Raw genomic sequence first — 7,410 nt, 5'->3', positions numbered from 1 at the left:
CCATATATATACATTTAGATAGCACCTCCTGACTATAGCTTAAAATGCGTACAAGTTTACATTATTTATCTCCGTTCAAATCTGACCTTAGATGGAACAGGTTTTCACCCCAGTCTGACATTTAAAGCAATAGTTCACCCAGAAATGAAAATTTACTGAACATTTACTCACCCTCAGGCTATCCAAGATGTAGATGAGTTGGTTCCATCATGGGAACAGATTTTTTTAGCATTGTAGAAAAGTAGCATTACATCACTTGCTCAGCAATGGATCCTCTGCAGTGAATGGGTGCCGTCAGAATGAGAGTGCAAACAGCTGATAAAAACATCACAATAATCCACATCACTCCAGTCCATCAATTAATGTCTTGAGAAGTGAAAAGCTGCACGTTTGTAAGAAACAAATCCATCATTAAGACGTTTTAACTTTAAACCATTGCTTCTGGCCAAAATACAAGTACATTTTCACCTAATCTGCTCCCATGAAGAAGCAAACTCCTCTACATCTTCAACGGCCATTGGGTGATTACATTTTAAGCACATTTTCAAACTATTTCTTTGAGAAAAATTCAAAACTTACCTTTATAGTATTGAGCTTGAATGTAGTAAAAAATATTTAAATGATTTCTCATTTTCAAGGATATTGAAAGTCTTTTTCTTACATAAAGATATAAAACATTTCAGAACAACATTGACTTCACTAGTATTATCTTTTTGTGGCTATTTGCACGATTTCACCACCGGGCGGTGTAAAGATGCTTGAGTTTTATGCAAACCGTTTGCCTTAAAAAATACATATCTTTACCAAGGCCACCATACAGAATTTTATGTTATTAAAAGTTGGAAGAAATTCCACAACTACCACTCAAAACTCTAAATATTGAAATTGAAAAGCTATTTCACAACATATAAGATCTAATTATCTACATTGTTGTGTAAATTCCGTTATTAATGAACCAATAAACCTCATATATACACTTTGTCCATCACCGGTAGCTGTCATAAGTAAACACAGCCCTTACCTCTCATTAATGGGATGTGTAATGCGAGGTCCAAGGTCCACGGCGAAACTTCCTGATCAGCTCAGCAGGGTTTTCACCACTATGAGGTCCGCACAGGAGATTTATGAACTAAATTCAGATAATATGTTACCCTTAATAAATTACTCAGAGTCTTGATTAAAAGAAAGTTTATCGAATCACCATATACAAATGGTTTCGCTTTATTAAAAACAATAACTCATAAGCAAAATTCAAGAAAATAACAGTAATCTTCACCCGTTTCTCGGCCCCGCAAAATCATAAAGCACTTGATTATATAGGAGAAGGCGTTACAATTCTTCTCCTGCAAAGCATCTATTCAAACACTCCATTGGATAAATGCAAGACACACGAAACATTTGGTCACATCCCTTGTTTCAGCGAGTTGCAATTCTATTACATCATCACTCTAAGCACAGCACACACACTCGCATACATCTCCAAAAATACATACGGAGAAGTTCAAACAGAGTTTATCTCCGACTCGCTAACACAGGATGTCTGACCTTTATATGCTACCCACAATTATGCATCTACTTTTCTACAATGCAGCAACACCTTTGCAAAAATATACGAGCAGGTTTTCACACCTTAACATTTTCCATTTTTCTGTTAACCCACATAGTGACACCTGTTCTTGCTTTTGACAGGATGCCAGTCTAACCGTTTATACTCTTAGAAGTGGCACTGACTTTTTGAATCCTCAAACAGTCAACCTCACTTCGCAAAGTTTCCATTTTCAAATTAAACTCATTAACTTCAATAAATTGTTTAACCCTTTTCATCAACCGTTTATTTATACGTTCATGTTGACGAATTATCCGTAGAAGTTCCCTTGCCATCAGGAGGATGTCCATCGTCTCTTGTTCGGTCACTTCTTCTCTTCTTCTCCATTTCTGCTTTCTTTTTTGCGCTCCGATGATGTCTCTTCTGCATGGAGTCTAAAAGCAGATCATTAATAGGAATCTCTAATTTATCTTTTTGGTTCAGTCTTCGAATATGTGGGGTTTGACCGGGAAATTGAATAATTCCTATTTCAACATACGTGGTCATTCTTTCTCTTTCTGTCTAGTTTTCTGTGGAGTTGCCATGTGTATATTTAAGCATTCTTTGATGGCTGGGTATACATTTGACTACGTTTGCTGCCACTTCTGACACTGACAAGATTATTATTCTTTTTTTTAATCATTTTGATTGTATAATCACAGCACCTTATATAGCATCATAAAATAAACTGGTATTACTTTTGCTATAATTTTTGTCTTACTGTCCTTCTTATTACAAGAAAATGTAAATGAGAAAACGTGAAATAATACTAGCTCAGTTACCCGTGCTTCCTCCTGCACTCATTAGTTACTCTTACTGGGAGGTCAGTTGTCTTGACCAGGAATAAACTTACCTGTTTTTAGATTTTTATTCTACAGGTATGTCTGCGGTTGAGCTTCAGTGGGATTACAGTGATGCTGAAACACTGTGTGCCACTGTTTTTCCTTGCAGGAGTTTCACTAATTTTAATCAGCTGAAACTGTCACCAAGAGTCAGTACTTCAAATTAAAGGGATAGTTCACCCAAAAATTAAAATGTGATGTTTATCTGCTTACCCCCAGGGCATCCAAGATGTAGGTGACTTTGTTTCTTCAGTAGAACACAAACGAAGATTTTAAACTCAACCTGTTGCAGTCTGTCAGTCATATAATGGCAGTCAATGGGCTCCACGGCTTTGAGAGTAGAAAAAAAAAACACAGACAAAACCAAATTAAACCCTGTGGCTCGTGACGATACATTGAGGTTTTAAGACACGAAACGATCGGTCTGTGCAAGAAACTGAACAGTATACAATTTTTTACCTCTGATCCATCGCAATGTCTGAGCGCGTTCACAACATCCGGCGAGTGACGCATGTACGTGCTCTGGCATAGTAGAGAAAGATATATATAAGTAGATGCCTCATTAGTGACTGTTTCTATGGGCCGCGATATGTTCCAAAATGGAGGATGCGTCAACGTATCTGGAGCGGTCGAATAGGGAATCTATACATATCTATGATAGTAGACGCATGTGCGGAAGCGAACTGTCGCGCGTAAACATCACTCATTATTTACACAGTGCAGAGATTGCCGACGTGTTCACTGGCACTGCGATGATCTAAAGATATTTAGAAGTACAGGTCATCACAATGGAAGACGATTTTGATGTATCATCAGACAGCGTGGAATTTTTTGCCCAACCTTATTTATTTGACGTCACGCGACGGATGTTGTGAACGCGCTCAAGACAGTTGGACATTGCGGTGGATCAGAGGTAAAAATTATATAAATACTGTTCAGTTTCTTGCACAGACCGATCGTTTCATGTCTTAAGACCTCAGTGTATCGTCACGAGCCGCAGGGTTTAATTTGGTTTTGTCTGTGTATGTTTCTTTTACTCTCATAGCCATGGAGCACATTGACTGTCTTTATATGACTGACAGACTGCAACGGGTTGAGTTTAAAATCTTCGTTTGTGTTCTACTGAAGAATCAAAGTCACCTACATCTTGGATGCCCTGGGGGTAAGCAGATAAACATCATATTTTCATTTTTCGGTGAACTATCCCTTTAAAGTATTTTCATATGCATATAAAGGCATTTATCCTTGCTGTGACATAGTTTCCATGTTCAGTTCATTCACATCTGTCTGATACTTTGACATCTTTGTGATGATGTAAAGATTTATACGGTCTATGTGCTCTGTGATCTTATTTATACAGTCCAGATGGAGTTTAAGTTGTTGAAGGTTTGCATTAAGAAACAAATAGTTTTTCTTTGCTTTTTCATAGGCCATTTTCTTTTCAGTTAATCAGAATCAGCTTCTGTTGTTTGTGCCAGAAGCGTCTGCATTTGGAAACACAGCGATTATAAACACACAATGACATAATTACAGTTAAAAGGGCACAGAATAGTGTGTGTACTATGAGTTTCAAAGGTAAGAACATGCTCAGAAAAATAAGTAAATATAAATGTACAAAGTTTACATACTGCATTTTTTTAAACAGCACATTAGTGCTCATGAAAAATATGACCTTTGAGGGAAAAAAAATCTTACATCTGGGCTGCGTTTCCCAAAAGCATAGTAAGCCTCTGCTCTGGAGCCTGGTTGCGACCAATGGAGCTATACGATCAGCTTAGGCTTACGATGCTTTTGGGAAACCAGGGTACTATAACCCTGGATGTTATAGTACCCACCGTGTTTGTATTTTTTCATGGCATGACAAACCTATAAAATTTTCTTTTTGAAACTAAATGAGGGTGTGTAAATAATGCCAGGATTTTCATTTTGGGTGAACTATCCCTTCAAGAGTGCGTTTAATAAATTAGTTATTGACTGCCTACTGATAGTATACTTGATATTCCAGACTAAAATGAACAAAGCTAATGACATTGATTAGTCAGTATTGAATTTTTTAAAAATCAAATGCTAAGGCTGTTTGCTTTTTGTCATGCATATGCTATATTACCTCTTGAGTCCAGTCATTTGCAGATCATGGTTTGTTGGTGTGTTTTAGTTGCACTTTTCCAACTGTAAGTTGGTTTGCTGCAAAGGAAATGGATTGAATTAATTGATTTTGAAAGTGTCTTCATAGCTTTTGTCCTGTCAGATGTGGTTTTGCTGGGCTGTGACGTAAGCTAAGGCTTTTGGTTGTAATATGCTACTGACACAAGGCACAGCTGCTGCAGCATTTACTCTACCCAGATGCAGTGATGAGAAGCTGCTGGCTGTGGAAAGTACCAAAACACCACAGATTTCTTCCTCAGTGACCGGTGAAGCAGTTGTGCAATACTGAAGGGGCATCGTCCTTTGAATGAGACTTTAATGTGCATATAATAGCTAACATCAAAGATGAAAATTATCATAATTATTGCCTCGATTAAAGTCTTTTTAAAGTCATTTTAAGGTGTAAATGTGTTAAATTAATTTATAGCTTATGTTTTGCCATAATTTGCTTTGCAATCATCATTCTACAATTTATAATGTACTTCAGAACATTTTCCCAAATACACTGGAAAACAAAAACTGATGTGGAAAGAAACAATTTTCACTCAGAAATTGCTAGTAAATTTCACAATTACAGTAGTCAACATTTGAAGTGGATCCTAAAGTTGTCCTAAAACCAAAACAATATCCGTTCTTGTCTTTGGACAACTTTGATTAACTTTTTTGATACACTGCAAATGTTGACTACTCTATTTATAAAGAAATGGCAAATAGCACATATTAAAAAAAAAAATTAAGTAGAAAGACTGACATATATTTTCTTGTAAATCCTACTTTAATAATCCTGATTTAATTTACAACTTCAAAAATAATTTGCTATATACACTGCAAATAAATAAATACTTGTACGGGTAGTTTTAAAGACATTTCCGTCATGCAAAATTCAAAATACAGGTAAAATTTCCTTCTTATACAGTACATTGTCTTGTTTTTATGATTTTTTCCTCCAGTGATTCATATGAATCTGTAGTGCTCAGTTATAATATTCTTGTCTTTGCTTTGAAATGTAAAGCACTGGCATTTTCGTTTTCTATTCTAAGTTTGTGTTTGACCACTGTTGTAGGGTGGGACAAATCCTGAGATAATAATAGATCTGTTTGTGGCTCCTGTGCATAATTACAGGGTTTGATGGGTGTTTCACAGTAAATCTATTTCTACATGGAGTTGAAAAGAGGACGTACAAAATCACAACTGTCCAGCAACGACTAGTTTGTTGTCTAAAAATGCATTTGGTAGAATTCCACAGTGGAAAAAATTATTTATAAATTGCACCATATATAACAACCGATGCAATGATTGGATTGTTATTTTATGAAGGAAATATCACTGCTTAAAAGGCAGCAAAAGAATAATGCTGACATTTTCAGTAAGCTTGCATTTCAGCCTTGGCTCTGTGTAAATGAAATGCCATATCGTTTCATATCATTAGTCAGCGGCACACGAGAATCAACACAAGCAGTGTACAGTGTAAGGATGGCTATAAATAGTACGCAGGGAATACAATACCAATCACTATTCAGTATGCATATATATGCAAATGTCATGATGACTCTATTGGTCACATTTTTAATGCTGAACATTCTATGCAAGACTTTAAGGCTTATAAGTTTTTTAGAACAAACTCTTAGCAGAATGTTTGAGAAATATCAGTACAGTCCTGCCTTCCAAAGACATGCAGAGGAGATCATGTGTGAAAATGTTTTCACTGAGAGCTCAAGTTATCAGATTTCATCTGAAACAGTCTGTAACATAATCTTTGAAGTGTCCAAATCCAATAATGTGGTGGTAGGGGATTCTGTATCTCTACCATGAGAACTTGAACAGTGATGACGTTAAACACACACAGACACATAAACATATATATAAAAAAACATTAGACTGATTTATGAATTGTTTGTTTATTAAACAATTTCAAGAGAAAATGTAGGCTGCATACTTATTCATTCAGCACAATTCAGATGTTTTTTGCTATATGATACATTTGATAGACAGATTTTTATACTTTCATTTGGAATCATCCACTATAGTGAAATAGTCAATTTTGATTTCATGTCAACTTGGATGCTCAAGACTTTTAGAAATCTCTTCTGCTCACCAAGGCTGCATTTATTTAATCAAAAATACAGTAAAGCAGTGATATTGTAAAATATTATTACAATTTAAAATAACCGTTTTCTATTTGAATATATTTTAAAATGTAATTTATTCCTGTGATGCAAAGCTGAATTTTCAGTATCATTACTCCACTGTCACATGATCCTGCAGAAATAATTCTAATATTCTGATTTGCTGCTCAAGAAACATTACCAGTGTTGATTCTTTGATGAATATTTATTTGAGATAGAAATCTTTTTAACATTATAAATGTCTTAACTGTCAGTTTTAATCAGCTCAATGCATCCTTGCTAAATACATGTATTTAGTTTACGAACAGAGTACTCTGTGCTCAGTCAGAATCTATAGTGGTTACTTGTGCAGGTTTTTGTCTAAACCTTTAATGGTAGTGAAGTTTGTTCTGGAGTAACTTCACCAGACAGTCTGGTTCACTTGTAAATTACAGCCAAGAACTGCTTACTTAGACAGAAAGAGACCTGACTGTCTGGTAATGTGTTGTTTTGACTTGCCGCTTAGGGGCGAGTAAAATCTGAAATAGATTAAAGGACAATAATAGATTAGTGAAAAAAAGGCAGAAAACAATGGTGCAGCAACTCTTGCTAAGTTGAAAAACAGTTTACAAACAGTTACAAAATCAGAAGTCCATCCAAATATAAAAAGTATTAAAAATTCAGACAAACTAAGAAAACTCAAGTTCTCTCTGTCACAATTTTTTAATCTTTT

The sequence above is a fragment of the Sinocyclocheilus grahami genome, unplaced genomic scaffold (genome assembly GCF_001515645.1).
Source record: "Sinocyclocheilus grahami isolate Dianchi unplaced genomic scaffold, SAMN03320097.WGS_v1.1 scaffold153.1, whole genome shotgun sequence".
Taxonomy (NCBI): domain Eukaryota; kingdom Metazoa; phylum Chordata; class Actinopteri; order Cypriniformes; family Cyprinidae; genus Sinocyclocheilus; species Sinocyclocheilus grahami.
The sequence above is the reverse complement of the archived record's forward strand: the minus strand, read 5'-3'. Positions refer to the sequence as shown.